At 46.3% G+C, this 16,128-nt stretch overlaps 1 protein-coding gene across 2 annotated transcripts in view; it reads left to right on the top strand.

The window, feature by feature from the left end:
* LOC144099302 (uncharacterized) overlaps window positions 1-16,128 on the top strand; it is a 231,383-nt gene that overhangs the window by 56,686 nt on the left and 158,569 nt on the right. The window lies entirely within an intron of this gene.

The raw sequence follows: 16,128 nt of genomic DNA, 5'->3' as shown, positions 1-16,128 counted from the left end.
TGTGCTGTGCGATGTCAGTGCACGTTAAAGATCCTCAGGTGGTCGAAATTATTCCGGAGCCCTCCACTACGGCACCTCTTTCTTCCTTTCTTCTTTCACTCCCTCCTTTATCCCTTCCCTTACGGCGCGGTTCAGGTGTCCAACGATATATGAGACAGATACTGCGCCATTTCCTTTCCCTCCAAAAACCAATTATTATTATTATTATAACTCTGAGCCACACTGCAAAGCTCATGTCCTTTCTGGTACTTCATGAGCAGGGAAATACTCTTCTCTCGCTGCTTTGACTTGTGCGGCAGCCTCTGGTAGCAAGTCTGGCGGAGAAGCTTGCTTTAGTTGAACACTTAGAGAAGCATTACAACTGCACTAAGACACCAGCAAATTAGCACATGAAGGTTGTCTTCTTCTTCTACCGGCTGCCCCGGTGGCTCGGTGGTTATGGTACTCTGCTGCTGAACCGAAAGACGCGGGTTCGATCCCGGCCGCGGCGGTTGCATTTTGATGGAGGCGGAGTGCTAGACCTGTGTACTGTGCGATGCCAGTGCACGTTAAAGAATCCCAGGTAGTTGAAATTGTCCGGAGCGCTCCACTACGGCGTTCCTAAGTTCCTACGCCGCTTTATGACGTTTCACTGCATAAAACCTATTTTGTTCTAACGGCGAACGCGCAAAATTAGCCCTCTTTGAAGGTTGCGGCCGTCTGTTGTAGTTGGGACGAATAGTGGAAATAAACACAGAAAGATTTCGAGGCGCGTAACAAATTCCCCAGGAATTGAAATTCACTCGCAGTCCTCGCCTGCGGCGCACAGCTTGGCTATGAAGGCAAGATGCGGAATTGTACGCGTAAAGAAATGTCGTTCAACACTGAAGAGAAAACGTCGGGCTAGTTGCTGCTGCTTAACGAATGAAATAGCTGGAGAACCAGTATCAAACAGCAGTAGTCTGTGGGCACGTTTGCTAGTTTGTGTTTGTTTATTCGTGTTTGTCTTTGTTCTGTGCGCTATTTTGAATGTCAAATATTCAAGAGCGCGCTGTGATCAATATTGATGAGTAGTCATCAACTACGTAGCTCGCTACTTATCCCAGGTGCACAATCAATATAGGAGAGTGCGTTAATCCGGCAAACGTTTCTGAAGGAGCGAGGTGTCTTGACTGAAAGGAAACAGTCAATTTTTTGCTGTTGCTTGCTCCCGAGGTGCTTTCGAGCACTAAATTGTTTGAAGAAACTCTCGAAAGCTTGATTCAGGAAGCTTATTTAAACCTTTTGTGAACAACGAAAACTATAATCGCGAAGTCTAATAACGCAAACACGTATCATGTAAGCCAGTCGATTCTGCGGCTGAAAATGCTACATTCGTGTAATTGTTTCTCACCCGAGGGCTGTTGTTTTGATTTTCGTATTTGGCTTCATTTTTATACACCCACCGGGATGGAGTGGTGTCTGCCGAGTCCTTTTCTCATCTTGAGGTGACGCGTTGGAATCCGACCATGGTGGCCGCAGTTTGAAGAAGGCGAAACACTAAAGCGGTCGAGTACTCAAATGTTAGCGCAAGTTAAATAAACACCAGATGACAGATATCATGCCGGTGCCCTCTGCAATGGCACCCTTCATTGTTAACAGTTGATGTTTAACATATAAACAATGAATCATTTGACTTTGCAGTCTCGTGACTTTCGAACTCATCTAACCTGGTATAAAGACAGCTTCGCTAGCTAGTCGATTGTTTTCTTTAGTTATATAAACCTCGCTTCCATGAAAATATCAACTCCCCACATTTTTTTAAAACACCACATGCGTAGTGACTTATTCGTACATGCGCCATGTTAGACGGATAATATACGCGATCATACTGGATCGTATTGGAAAGCCATATTTCGCTGATGCGGAGGCCTCTGATGTTTAGAAACGAGTAGTATAATGTGAGTCTATAATGACTAGAGTAGATCAAACGCAAGCACTGAATAACAAGCACAGGAAATATAAAATAACGTTTACTATATAAAAATGGAGAACTATTAATGTTCTGATTCTACGTTCGCGTCCGGAAAACGATTATTCAAACTATTTTAAATGCTCGTTCTCTATCACCCCCTTGTTGAAGATAAGTGGTCATTTTTTTTAAACTCCCACGAGATGCTCGATAAGTGACTGTCTTCTTTATTTGCAGTTTATCTCTACGCTCATATGTCTGCAGGTAGTTATGGTTCCAGAGCTGACCTGCCGACAAGCTCTTCGATAAGCTCCTCACTATACGGCTTGACGGCGCTGGTACAGTCGCCTGTTTATAAGAATAGGTTTGTGCTTCTTACGGATAACTGTTCTTGAGCCGTCTAAGATCCTCACAAAAGGCAACGAGTTGACGGCCAGACGTCAGATCTAATTTGAGAGCAGTGATGCTGATGAAAATGCTTGCACGTTGTCCGCTCACAAGGATTTCAGGCTTCGCCGTGTCTCATGCTTCTCCCAGTGTTTGAATGGCCGCAAGAAGTCATGTGTTCGCGGTTTGTTGTCATCGGTGAATGCAGCGTGCTGGCATGAAAGGTCATGAAATATGAAGTAAATTTAAGGGCGTGAAGATTACCGAAATTGTTAAATTGGCACATAAATTAACCCTCTGTGCCCGACGTGTGGTGTGCGCGAGGATATTCAGCACTTGAACTGACGCTGTCCAATCTTTAATAACCATCGCAAGACACGGTTACGTGCTATTGGACTACATCAGGACGGCCCCGTGCACCTGGAGCATGTCCTAGGACCCTGGAGTGAGGCCGCCTTGGCATCGCGATGGTAAAAAAAAACTACTTTTAACGCAACAGCGTTAAGGGTCCCATGTCGCAGAAAAGCCGGTGTCATCGGCGTCGGCGGCGTTGGCCATGAGCGAAAAATCCCTCCTCCTCCTCCTCCTCCTCCTCCTCCTCCTCGCAATGTACGCCACTGCCGCTACAGATAGCGCGCGACGGCAGCGCCTCCCGCTGGTCTCGTTCGGGCGCAGTGGGGCCCTGCGGGCACGCAGGAATCACGCAGTAAGCGGCGAACAACGCAGCGCACAACCAAAGCGCGTTCACCACGAAGCTTGCGGCTTGCTGCCCGTTCGTTCGGCGCCGAAGCTATACTGCCGTTTGTGGCATCGGGTTTGTCGAGAACGATGTGCCGACGAACTACGACTGCAACTTGAGTGCCGCGCGTTTCGGCATTACTTTTTCTTAGGGACACGGGTTTGGTGGACACCCTTTGACAGTAATGTTTGTTTGTGAGTGCGTGAGTGTTGAGTATGCTTCATTTAACCTTTCAGCCTTCCTTTGGTTTCTTTCCCTCTCTTTTTCACCATCTCCTTCTTCTTTTCTTTCATCCAAACCTGGAGTAGCATGCTGGGATAAAACACTCGCAGACGTCTACTGTATTTATTAAAGACTTTCCTCCTCCTCCTCCTCTTGGGTCCATGGGGTCAATTTTTACTCGCACGGAGGTTACCAATCAGCAGAATACAGTCCGTGTGTTACTTTCAGAATGGGTGCACTGAGCGCAGAACGCGTCAAATATCTGGCCCGGAATGATAGCTTTCGTGTTAAAACTGCTTGATACGCGAGTTCTCTGGTCAAATGCTCTTCTTCAACACTGTGGTCGCTTCATCCACGCGAGAACAATAGGTTTCAATTTTGCGTGCAGCGCTCGTTGCTCAGGCAGTCCACATCGACTACCTGTTTAGGCTATTTTAGCTATTACCTATTTAGGGCGCTTTCAAATTAAGAGGTCGATGTACCATCCATAAAAATAGTGCTTAATCATGGCAGAAAAAAACTCATAACAAGTTTAAATGTCATTCGCAGGATACTTAGCAAGGAATTCTACAAGACGCTTCCAGGCATTAGCAATGATACTGTGGCCCTTTCTGACTCCCTTTAAAAGTTCTATGTCCATATTAGCGGTCGCTGCATAAACAAGCTATCCCGCAGTCAGCTTTGGTTCCAGGTGGCTAGCCAGTGGTTCAACATGGAAGAGTGCAACCCGTCAGAGGTTGCAAGCAAAGCAAGAACGCGAGTGGCTTGACAAGCTGCGAAGTGCTACGTTGTCTTGACGAGAATTGTGCCCCTGAACAATTCTGCCAGTGTAGAAGACACGCCTTGTTGCTTTTCGGTGAGGCCTTGAAGCTCAGCGTCCGTCCACTAATGTGCGAAAATACTCGCTCTGTTATGTCACAGAAAGGCATCATAGTCTTGTACATTATAAGACGAGTGATCTGCTGGCACTTTCGAGAGTTACTGTCGGAGCCTTTTCATTCAAACGAGGAAATCGCGATGGCATAGAGCTCCAGTAGTCATAGGCTCCAGGCAGCAAGGTCGCCTACGTCAGGCCTTTTATGACGGTGTACCAGCGCGAAGTGCATGCGGGCCTTGATGATCATTTGAACAGCTTGCTGATGATAGTAAGGGCAGAATTCGAATAGACGTTTGTTGACAGCAGTGGAGCCTTTTACCGCCGTCGAATACCTCCCTACAGCCTTCAACAGCAAACGGCTTACGTATGCAGCGTCGCTTTCCTCTCGTTCTTTCCCGGAGACGATTATGCACCGTCCCCAATTCCGCTTGCATGAGTGATGATCCCAGCTCTGATGATGACGTCCAAAACTCCAAGGACGCGATGTGAATGCTGACCATGGTGAAATTCTTTGCATGGTTCGATTGACTCCATTCCGCATACGAGTGCCATGTCTGCTCTTTGAAGATGTCTGTGGTTTCATTATTCGTGCGAAGTGTATGAATTCTTTGCAGAAATGGTAGAGCAATTTCAGGAATCTGCGGTGGAACATGATAATATGAAGTGGAGACGACGGCGCCAAATATACGTACGAGTCAGATTTTCCACTTCTGTCACCGCGACATGAGGGCTAAACAACACTAGAACGTTTATGGTGTAAAAGTCAAATTCGAAATCGGGCTGAACTCGAAAATTCATGATTAAACTGCGCGAAAGAAACAGGGACAAAGACAAGAAACACGTACACATAAGGGAGCGCAGACTTCCAACTTTTGGAAGTCCAAAATGTTGGAAGTCTGCGCTTTGTGCGTGTACGTGTTTCTTGGCTTTGTCCCTGTTTCTTTCGTGCAGTTTAATAATGAACGAGAAGCACCAACTAGCCCGCCAGAAAACCTTTCTTGAAAACTCGAAAATGGTTTTCGAGCAGAGTCGAACCCGCCGCGGTGGCTCAGTGGTTACAGCGCTCTGCTACTGATCCAGAGTTCCCGGATTCGAACCCGACCGCGGCGGCAGCGTTTTTATTAAGGAAAAACGCTAAGGCGCCCATGTGTTGTGCGATGTCAGTGCACGTTAAAGATCCCCAGGTGATCGAAATTATTCCGGAGCCCTCCACTACGGCACCTCTTTCTTCCTTTCTTCTTTCACTCCCTCCTTTATCTCTTCCCTTACGGCGCGGTTCAGGTGTCCAACGATATATATGAGAGACATACTGCGGCATTTCCTTTCCCTAAAAAAATCAATTAGACTTAGAAATTAGAGCAGAGTCGAAAATACCGAGCGAGATTAAAGTCTATCTTCTTTCGATGTGCCTCAGAGACACTCATTTGGCAACACCAGTTCTTAATATCCGCCGACCACTTCTCGCAGTCGCTCCATGGTGTTGTCAATTTGTAGGAGAACAGACGGCCTTTTTTATTATGCCATCCGCGCGAATTCTTTCTCCTTCAATTAAAAACGACTGACAATGAGGGGCCGACAGAAAAAGTTCGCAAGATGTGTTTTCTTAGCAGAGAAATTACCCGAGCGCCGTCATTCGAAGCAATCGCCTGCACTGTTTGCAATAATGAGGAAGCATGTGTGCTTCCTCAGTCGCGGACCAGCGCTAAGTATATTTGTGCCGAAGCACACACATCCTGAAAACTTTTGCTGGCGGTTGCGTGTACAAGTGCTTTCTGCGCTTCTATGATCTCCTCAAAAAGTACTCACTGTACTTGCCTAGTTAAGAAACATGACAGAACCGGTCCCGAGATACGACAAAGAATTACAACAATTTTTTTCCCAAGTATTGCGAAGTTGTCTGTTGTAACGGAAGAACTAGCCCTGTCGTTACTGCAGGGGACTGCACAATGCTGGACCAAATACTGTTGCTAATACAAGGATTTCTGTTGTCAAGTCCCAAGATACTGCAGGAATATCTGTTTCGAAAACAGCAAATTTTTTGTGGTGTTTTTCAATAGGATAGTCTTCAGTGACGTCACGACACGTTCGTACACGAGAGTGGCTCCACCTGTCAGGATATCCGTATTCGTAGATGACGATCCGGTGCTTACCTGTCGCAGATTGTCTTTGCTTTAACAGGGAATAAAATCAGTCTCTTTGCCAAGATTATCATTTGGGCTAGGTGGTAGTATTCCACAGTGGCATACGCGCAAGAAATTAATTACATAGGGGTTAGCTTCATACTAAAGCGGAGAATAGGTGCTGATTGGCCAACATTGTGCTTTTGTAATTTTTGCATTTGCTTCGAATGCTGTTGCCGCAAGCGTAATTGTGTGATGATTGTTTCTTTCTAATTTTCGCAGGGGGTGGTTACCCACCAGGTTCAGCCTTAGAGCAGCTAACGTGGGTTGTGGGAATAACCAAAACTGAAGCCCCGAATAAATTTCAAACTTGATGGCAGGGAGAGGGGAATCAATTTTTATCCAGAAAATTTCTTGCTATTTTTGCTGCTACTTTTGTCTGAAAATGAGAGTCGAGAAATGTTTTTACACTGGCCGGAAGTCGCCGGAAGTTTGCTTACAGTGATGCAGAACATGGATCGAAAGTCCTTGCTGTTGAGAACATGCTAATATGAAATTTCATGTCTAAGCTGCATGTAGTAATGATCCTACGGCGTGAAAACGGTGTATCAAAAATTCTTGACTTTCATACCCAGAAATTCCAGACAACAATGTTTTTCGGCGGGAAATTTTTTATGAACGCAATTTTTTATATGTCGCAAGATTCCGCTCTAAGAATCCGCAAAACAAATTACATTTGTGCTATCGCCAAAAGCGTTTCGTATTGATTTTCGATGTCAGTCTTAACTACTCGATGGGAACGCTGGATAAACTCTAAAAAGAAAAAAAAACCTGCTACGTTTAGTCAGAATAAACCGTTGCCTTGAATATTTCCATAAAAGTACATTAAATTATTGCACACTTGCCACACGAATAAAATTAACCTTCAAGAATTCTGGATTAATTTCAGTAATGGGTTAAAAAAAGGAAGCAAGCTGTATGGAAACGCTCAAACAGCCCAGAAGCCATAAACTATGATGAAAACAAAAGCTAAATGCGAACATTCACTGTATGTAAAGTTCACTAACTGGCTCTATCGACAGAGGCTGTTCTATATCTCTAAAGATTTAATATTTAATAGCGCATGGCGCCGACAACAATGTGACGAATTTTCTGCTTTACAAAATTCGGTAAATCTTTTTGCATTACAAAAACATCGCTTTGCTCTGGCATTTGTTAGCGCTTGTTGTATCCTCCTGTGCACAAAATAAGACACCCACAGGCTCCTAGTATTGCCAGCACAATAGCTGCGTGGCTGGCACCTAGCTTTTCTTAGCGTTCTTGCTTTATTATTCGAAGTGCACTTAAGTTTTTCGTCGGGCGACCGATGACGCGCAAAGCTCCATTTCCAGCCTCGCAGTACTGTCACATTCAACCTTTCGACGCGGCAATGGCATTTGCTGCGAAGCTAGCAATCGCAGCTGGAAAAGACTCGTAACGAACCGCTCGGAATCGTTGCCCTTTCTTCTGCTGGCATTTGCAATTTCTCCTAAACTGGAAATAAAAAAAATACGCAACGTGCCTGCAACGCGTCTCTGACAATAGAAGCTAATATGCTAGAAGTCGAGTGAAGTTTGTCATGTTTTGAGCGAGTGTGCTTGCCACACGGCACTAGTTTTACATCGCGGCACTGTCACATAGAGGACTTCTTACTGCCATTGCGCATAAATGATGATGATGATGAATTTTTATGGCGCAAGGGGAGGATTGGCCAAAGAGTGCTATGGCACAAGGTAGTTTTTCATTGCACAAGTCGGGGTCAGAGACCCCTTTCCCAAGCTTTTCACCTTAAAGAAGCCGAGAACCAGGTAGGGGAAAGCTTGCACCCATTTTATCACCGGTGGGCACCCGGGATCGAACCCCGCACCTCCCGCATGCGAGGCGGATGCTCAAACCACTAGGCCACCGCTGCGGTACCCAATGCGAATAAAGATGCAACTGCACGGAGAGGCGCGTTAGCATCTAATGAAAACGAACGCATCCGTGTCTTTGCAAGCGTGCTATTGGAATATTATCCGATTGTTTGAGAGAGAAATATAATGCAGACTTTGTGCCTTTAAGGCGTCTACGAGTATTAATATCAAACAAAAATCTGATGTCATTTTGTATGAACGTAAGTCACATCTCTTATCCTTGAAGTACTGTTGATAATCACCGCACTCTGCAGCGTGTTTTCTAAAAAGACCATACAATTTTCTTGCCCTTTGTTTAACATGTTAAGCAACATTCTAATACCTCCGACTAAACACAGATTAGCTTGGTCGTTTGCAATTGATATCCTCCAAGCAGCTGCCAGGAAAGCTTAAATACTTGGCATTGCTGCAGTTTCTTGGTCTGTTGGCTCGGAAAGGGTCTAAATTGTAAGCACTGTTGTCTCAAAACCACGTGTGCGTTCGGTTATTTAGGTAAGACCTGAAGCCGCAGAAACCATTTCGTAACCTCTGTTGTAAATATTCAACTTTTCACTTCGGAATCCCGGACATGTTTTTATGAGGCCCGTAAAAGCGAAACAAAACTAATCTGAAGTAGATTGGGTGCTCATTTCTGGCTGTCTTTATTTTGCCGCTGTTTCGTTCTCAGTCCTGAATGGACAGTGCTCTTGCGAAGTCCACACTTGTCAAATGTTTCTTGCGAATCTGTTCTACATTAAAGTGTAAGTCCATGCCACCCCATGGAAAACTGTAGGACGTTCAGTATATGCTAGTCAATCAGTAGTGAGTTTCATAGTCAAAGGTATGTTGTTTTATGCAGAAAAAACGAAAGTCATAAAAGTGATCTCGCCTAACAGCCTCTTCTGCGAAGAATCTCACTTCCGCATTGCTCAAGGCGTGATAAAACTCTGCTTTGATGTGCCTGTTTCTTACTTCTTAGCAAGCACCAGTCTGTCTTTGGTTATGGAAGACCAATCATTTATCCTCTAGATTTTAAATGCGTAAGTTAGAAGCCTAACACCACCCGCTGGCTTTTGTTCCTTTATAGTGTCTGTCGCTCAGCCGCGCCTATTGGGCTCTGTGAAATGTTTTGATTAGAAAATGAACGCACGCTCATAACTTTTGTCTCATTGACGCACTGCACTTGCGAATTTAAGTAGCTGATTAATCGTCTAACATCACTTCTTGTCCGTTTTTTGCGTATACTTGTACCCTACACTTTGATTCTTTTAAAATGTTTTCTGCACACTGGAAAATCGCATGCCTGGGACGACTTCGGGTATCACTAAAAAAAATAAAAATGAAAATTGGTTTTTGGGCGAAGGACATGAAGCAGTAACTGTCTCATTTATCTCGGCGGGCACCTCAACCGCGCCGTAAGGAAAGGGACAGAGGAGGCACTTAGAGAAGGAAAGGAAGAAAGAGGTGCTGTAGCGGATGGCTCTGAAATAATTACGACCACCTGGAGATCTTTAACGTGCACTGACATCGCACAGCACACGGGAGCCTTTGCGTTTCGCCGCCATCGGAACGCAGCCGCCATGATGGGGTTCGAACCCGAGTACTCCGGCTCAGCCATCGCGGCGGGTAGATATTACAAAGCGCTGGGTAGACAAAACAGACAGTATGAAAAAAAAAGAAACGTAGGGGCGTGCATCTACTCTTTTGTAAAGCGTGTTTGGCGTGCTATGGCTGACAGCAGGGGCTTAAAAAGCTGCATAAAATCCGCACACTTATAGTGCGTACCTGTAGCATCAGATTGCGTCTTGTCGCAGCAGCAATGGTATCACCATTTTTTTCCCAGTCGAAACAGTGCAGCCTTTCCTTGGTCAGACCACCATAATTTCCAGATAATTTCGGAAATGATCACGAAAGCGATATATTTGACATTCCTTTACTCAGGGAGTGTTTAAACAAAGGACTTAAAACCTTACGGTTTTCACAAAGATCTAAATGGAGCGGCCGAATTTTAGGCCTTGAAAGACGCACTTATTGCTGCCGTTTAGACTTAGACTCGTTAGAGCACCCTGCGAGTTTTCTGGCGAAGGACTTGGAGCCAAGGAGTAATGTCTGTGCGGCGCTACTTTCTCTGAGAGTAGCGAACGCGCACTCTTCAGCACCGTTTAATAAATCAGAGTGGAAAGAGCACACATAGAAAGGAAACCTCATCAGATACTGCGCTTCAATATAGTATAGAAGAGAGCACTTATATTCTGCTACTAAGCGAGTGTCACTAAATTATCAAGTTTTCTTTGTCGTCCAACGCGCTTGTACTTATCGATTAGGAAGCGCAGTTGACCTCTTCGATTTCAGTATAGCTGTAAAGTCTGTAGTTCATGTATCCTGTACTAGTATATGGGCGTTAACGTCCCATAGCGATACGGGCTATGAGGGAGCCGTTGTGAAGGGCTGGTCCTGCTACTGTTGTTGACGGGAAGAATGAAAAGGAAAGTGCACGGACTTCCCACTGGCTCAAGCTGAGCCTCAATCGCTGCCTCGTGCTGAAAGGATGAGAGTTGAAAGATAGGAGTGCAAAGATAGAAAGGAAAGACGCGCGCGCGCTATTACAACCCGGGCCGATCCCGGAGGCAGTGCGATACCGAGCCAACCTGCGCCGGAGTGCTTCAAGCACTCTGCCCCAATCCAAAAATTAAGTTTAATATCTTGGGTCTCAATAGGACCCACTGGGTCCCAATAGGACCCTAGGGCTGCGGAATAATTTCGGCCAGCTGTGATTATTTTATGCACACTGGCATCACACATAACACTGGCGCCTTGTATTTCGCCTCCATCGAACTTCATCATCCACGGCCTGGATCGAACTAGCATCCTCGGGCTAAGCAGCCGAGTGCTTTAATCACTCAGCGCACTTCGGGTACAATCAGCAGGTAATCTCAGGAAAGGAATCGTCCCGCTGTGTGTCTCCGGGTCGGCAGCAGAATTCTACTATGACAAGAAAATAAAGCACCTCGAAAAGTAATCGCTGACAGCAGCGATCAAAATCCTACACTCGCAGAAGTATGGGCAGCAGTATATCGAACATCCGGCACTTGACCGAATATCGAACTGATTGGATCCTTGCTACCTACATCAACTTGCCTAATAAAAAACCTCCGTAAGAATGTTACGATAAGCACATAGACCCTTAATAGATTACGCTGGCGAGGGTTCTCTGCCTGAAAACGCACCATCTTTTCAAGGACAGGAAAAGAATGTTTCAAAAGCTTAAAGAATAAATTGCGCTGAAAACCACCCCGAAAAAAAAATAGCTGTGTCTTAGGCTCCGTCAAGTGTTTCCTAAAAGCTTCATATTTTTTGTGGCCTCCGTGAGGGGAAAGCGGCACCCTTTTATGTTTGGCTATATCATGTACACAGAGTGCACACTACGTAAAAAAGGGTTCATTGAAATGAGACAGCACCGCGCAGAAATTCCAAGACCGTCTCGCCCGCTCTCTCGTTCACGGAATCGAAGTAGTCTCCTTTGTCTGCACTTCACCGCACTGTTTATTGCAGGGACACCGGAAACAGTCATATCGACTCCATCACATTTCTGTGTCGATTGACTCCGCGGCGGCCAGCGCAAACATCTTGGAGGAAGGGAGTATTCTCTAAAAATTTTACGCATGTGCTGAGAGCGAACTTTTTATTAGAAAGACTTTACTCAAGGCTTCACGGTGGCCTAACATTTTACGACTGCCAAACCGAGTCCACGTTTTATTCCCAACAATATTTGAGCCAAGTAAGAAGCCTCGTGTTTCCGGCATGCTGGGCCTCTGCATGTTAGATGAAGTGTAGCGCCGCCACCTTTCCCTCTAAGTTAGAATAGGAACTCTATGTCTGTGGCGGCGAACGCAATGTAGTCACTGAAATGCGCGACATTTTGGAAGAGTTCGTCTTTAGCGCACTTTCATGGCTTTGCCGCTTCGTTGTTAACATCTGTTAAACACTTGTATTTACCCTTTCATCATAATTGGCTTTCCACACAGGACTCAAGATGAAGAAGCAGAAACGTGAGAGCGCATCGCTTCGAACAACGCTATCCATTAAACGTCGAGTGCAGAACGCCGGCCACGCTGTTGATGGCAGGGTTCTTAAGTGCACCAGACGGAGGAGCCATCGCGGCTATTAGCAGCACGGTGGCAATCAAACATGGCAGCTTGTAATACAAGGGAGGGGGGGGGGGGGGGGGAGGGATGTTAGCGAGAAAGCGGAGGGCGTGCTACCGTCATCTTCTCATTTAGAATGAAATTATTCGCTGAAAAATTGAATTGGTCCCAAATATTTCCAACAAAATGTTCATAAAAAACATCAAAAATAAGACCTCCAGACCCTCTCTCGCAACCTCTACCACAATCCTTTTCCCCCCCCCCATTACGCGCTGCTATATGTTTTCGGCAACAAAATGAAGTTGGAATGATTAGTGCCGGACGGCCAGCTCGTCTCTAAAAAAAGAAAAGACGGTGAGAGATTTTGGAAGCAAAGAGTAGCGACTTTCTTGTCGCTTTTTAACCGAGTTTAAAAATTAAAAGTTGGTGAAACATTTTCTCTCAGTAGGTCGAACTTAAATTTGCTGTCTCTACAATGGTTCTGGTTGTACTCGTTTACGTTCGCGAAATCGTACGTGCTTCTCGGAGTTCGTGCAGTTTCAAGAGCTTACTTGCCGTGCACGTGCTGCGTGCAACGCCTATGTCACATCTGTCGCCATCATCTGGGCAAGTCGATATTGAAGCAGTTACTAAAGTATGCCGCGTGGACAGGATTTTAGCCACTGTTTGCATGGCCACCAGGATTTCCAAGAAGCCACAGATCGATCGAATTCGGTATGATATTTTGAATATCTTTTGATCCTATATTTTCATCTTATTAGAAGGTATTGAAAGCATACACAACATTATTGCGAACTTTCATGTGTTCGTTGCTACTGCTTCAGTAAGGAAACAAGTATATAACTGAGTACTTCGTCTGTGATGTAGCTTTCGCAGTGCAGCGCTGCATATTAATTGTTGCGCTTCGAAATGCGTTTCAGAGACCGTGTTCTGTAACGATATATTCAATTTTGCATTTTGTTTGACCGTGACTTCAATATGACGAAATAAACAGCAAGTGGGGAAGCAAGCGGCCAACCGCACACACAGCCGGTAAACGGTCGCGGTGCCGTTGTTGCAGCAATCCTCCAGCCGCCACATTCTGAACGGCTGAGGCACGCGGACGGCGTTGTTTGACTAAACAGGATTATAGACTACAAGAATCGTCAAGTGTCTGAAACTCGTCATCGTTTTCCGTCATTCGCGGACATCATCAATGATGTAGAACAAATTGGTGTAAAAAAGAAATTATTTATGGTTTATAGGGGTTTAACGTCTCATAGCCACTCAGGCTTTGAGATAGCCGTAGAGAAGGCTCCGGAAATTTTGACAACCTGGGATTCTTTATCGTGTAGTGACATGGCACAATAGACGGACAACAAGAAAGGAAATGGGTAGTTACAGAAAATAGAAATGAAAATTGTTTTTGAGGAAAGGAAATGGCACCATTATTAGTTAGAATACTAGCGCATAAAACTGGGACACAGACAGAGAAGACAGGACGAGCGCTAAACATCAACTGAGGTTTTGCTGCGAGAGAAAAAGTACATAAATGCATTTGGGTGGTGCATGCGCACACTGGGTTCAAACAGTACAAGCGGGATCTAATCAAAATGGGGCCAACTATTCCTTAGATACATTTTTTTTCTTTTTTGGACAAGGCAAGTGATGTCGTGCTTACGCAGTTATCCCCTTCCTGTTAATGTGATTAGCCTCACAAATCTCACGCCCCAACCTTGTGCCTCCCCTACCAAGCACACACGTGGCATCAAACGCCGGCACGCACCCGCACTGCTTGCAATGCTTGGCCAAATCGCCGCCCCTCACCAATTAATCTACCAGCGTGCTGTGCTCTCGTAGCCGTTCGTTTAGGCAGCGGCCAGACTGCCCCCGTAGCATCTACCGCAGGAGAGAAGTATGCGGTATACGATACCAACAGTGCAAGGCACAAACTTGCATTCGTGTTTTGTGGTGCTGACCGGTTTTTTTCTCTTCATTTACTGCTTTGCACATAGCGCAGTATCTGTCTAGCATCTCGGCGGACACCTGAACAACGCCGTAAGAGAAGGGGTGAAGGAGGGACTGAGAGAAGAAAAGCAAGAAAGAAATGTTGTAGGGGAGGGCTCCGGAATTACTGCGACCACCTGGGGATCGTTGACGTGCACTGAGATCGCACTGCACACAGGCGCCTTCGCGTTTCGCCTTCATCGAAACGCGACCGCCGCGGTCTGGTTTGAACCCGGGTGCTGCGGATCAGTAGCCGAGCGCCCTAACCTCTGAGCCACCGCGGTGGCTCGGAGTAAGACCCCTGAGATCCGTTTGCAGAATTAGCGATTACAAGTGAAATGCGCTCGATGCGAGCATGCTTCCTTAGATGTATTTGATCCTCTGATCTCCTCTGAGATATTGTGCTCTCGCATTGTTCTCAGCGTTCAGCAATCTATGAATGCTTGAGCCAGATGAGTAGTTTACCGGATGTCATGCTCTCGTGCCGCCATATTTCATCCGCTAAGCCACTGTTCATATTGCCGCGAATCTTTGCAGGGTTTGTTCATTCTTCAAATGTGCCACCACGCCGCTTTATCACTTTGTTTGCGACGCAAGACGCGACTAGATTAATACCAATTGATCGCAGCCAGGCAGAGCTTATTCTACGATGTTGCATAATGTTCTAGTAACTTTGCACACTTTAACTAGAAAGTTCGCTATGAGCTTTAAATTGAGCACGGCCGACAGCAGCGGCCATTCTGTTCGACGACCGCCGAGCGCGCTTGTCGCTACGCCGCCGCCGAGTTATTCAGTCCATTGTGGGCGCAAGTCAGCCCAATAAACAGTTTTTGTTTAGAAGAACTTTTATCCGTCTTCATCGCTCCTTCGACTGCGGTCACCACTACGTGACATATGGTGGAAGTGCTGGGTGCCTTCCATGTTACGGACGCCCCCTTCAAGTCATGACTTCAGCCCTCAGCGCTTCGCACCCGAAGACGAGCCAGCAGCTCAGCGAGCCAGCCGACATCCTGAGGGAGAGAAGCCTGAGTTCGGGACCCTGCCGGACCGCACCAGACAGCCAAAAGACGCTAGTACGATCACCGCAACCTCGCCGAAGATGTCGACACCGATCATACTGCAGCAACCGCGGGTGCCGCCAACTTTCAATGGATCCCTAGGCGAAGATCCTGAAAAATGGTTGGACCAATTTGAGCGCGTGGCGTCATTCAACAAGTGGGATGATGGGGCAAAAATTGGAGACGTGTTCTCATTGCATGGCTCCGCACGCACGTGGTAGGAAAACTACGAGTCGTCCCTTACGTCATAGGGGCTATTCAAGAGAGAACTATTGAAGGTATTCACCAGTGCCGTGAGGAAAAAAAGAGCCGAACGACTCCTCGAGTCCAGGACCCAGCTTCCGAATGAGTTCGTCCGCGGTTACTACGAGGAGATGAAGCGCCTCTTTCGCCGCGCCGGCCCCGAATTTACCGAGGAAAAGGAAGTTCTGCGTTTAATGCGCGGCATAATCTACAACTGTTTGGCAGCCTCGTCCGCCAGCCGCCAAAAACAGTCGAGGAATTCATGCAAGAAGCCTGCACGATTGAGAAGACCCTCGACGTCCGAGTTCGGCAGTACAATCACCCTTCCTCTGCCTGTGTAATCCGTTCGGACACGACGGCCACCACCAGTGACAGCTTACGGGAAGTTATCCGCGAAATCGTCCGAGAGGAGCTACGCCGATTATTGTCATCCTCCCCACAGCCACAAGCAGCGACTCTGATAGATGTGGTACGGGAAGAAGTGCAACAG

Source organism: Amblyomma americanum, chromosome 7 (assembly GCF_052857255.1).
Source record: "Amblyomma americanum isolate KBUSLIRL-KWMA chromosome 7, ASM5285725v1, whole genome shotgun sequence".
NCBI lineage: Eukaryota > Metazoa > Arthropoda > Arachnida > Ixodida > Ixodidae > Amblyomma > Amblyomma americanum.
This window is presented reverse-complemented; position numbering and strand designations above follow the sequence as displayed.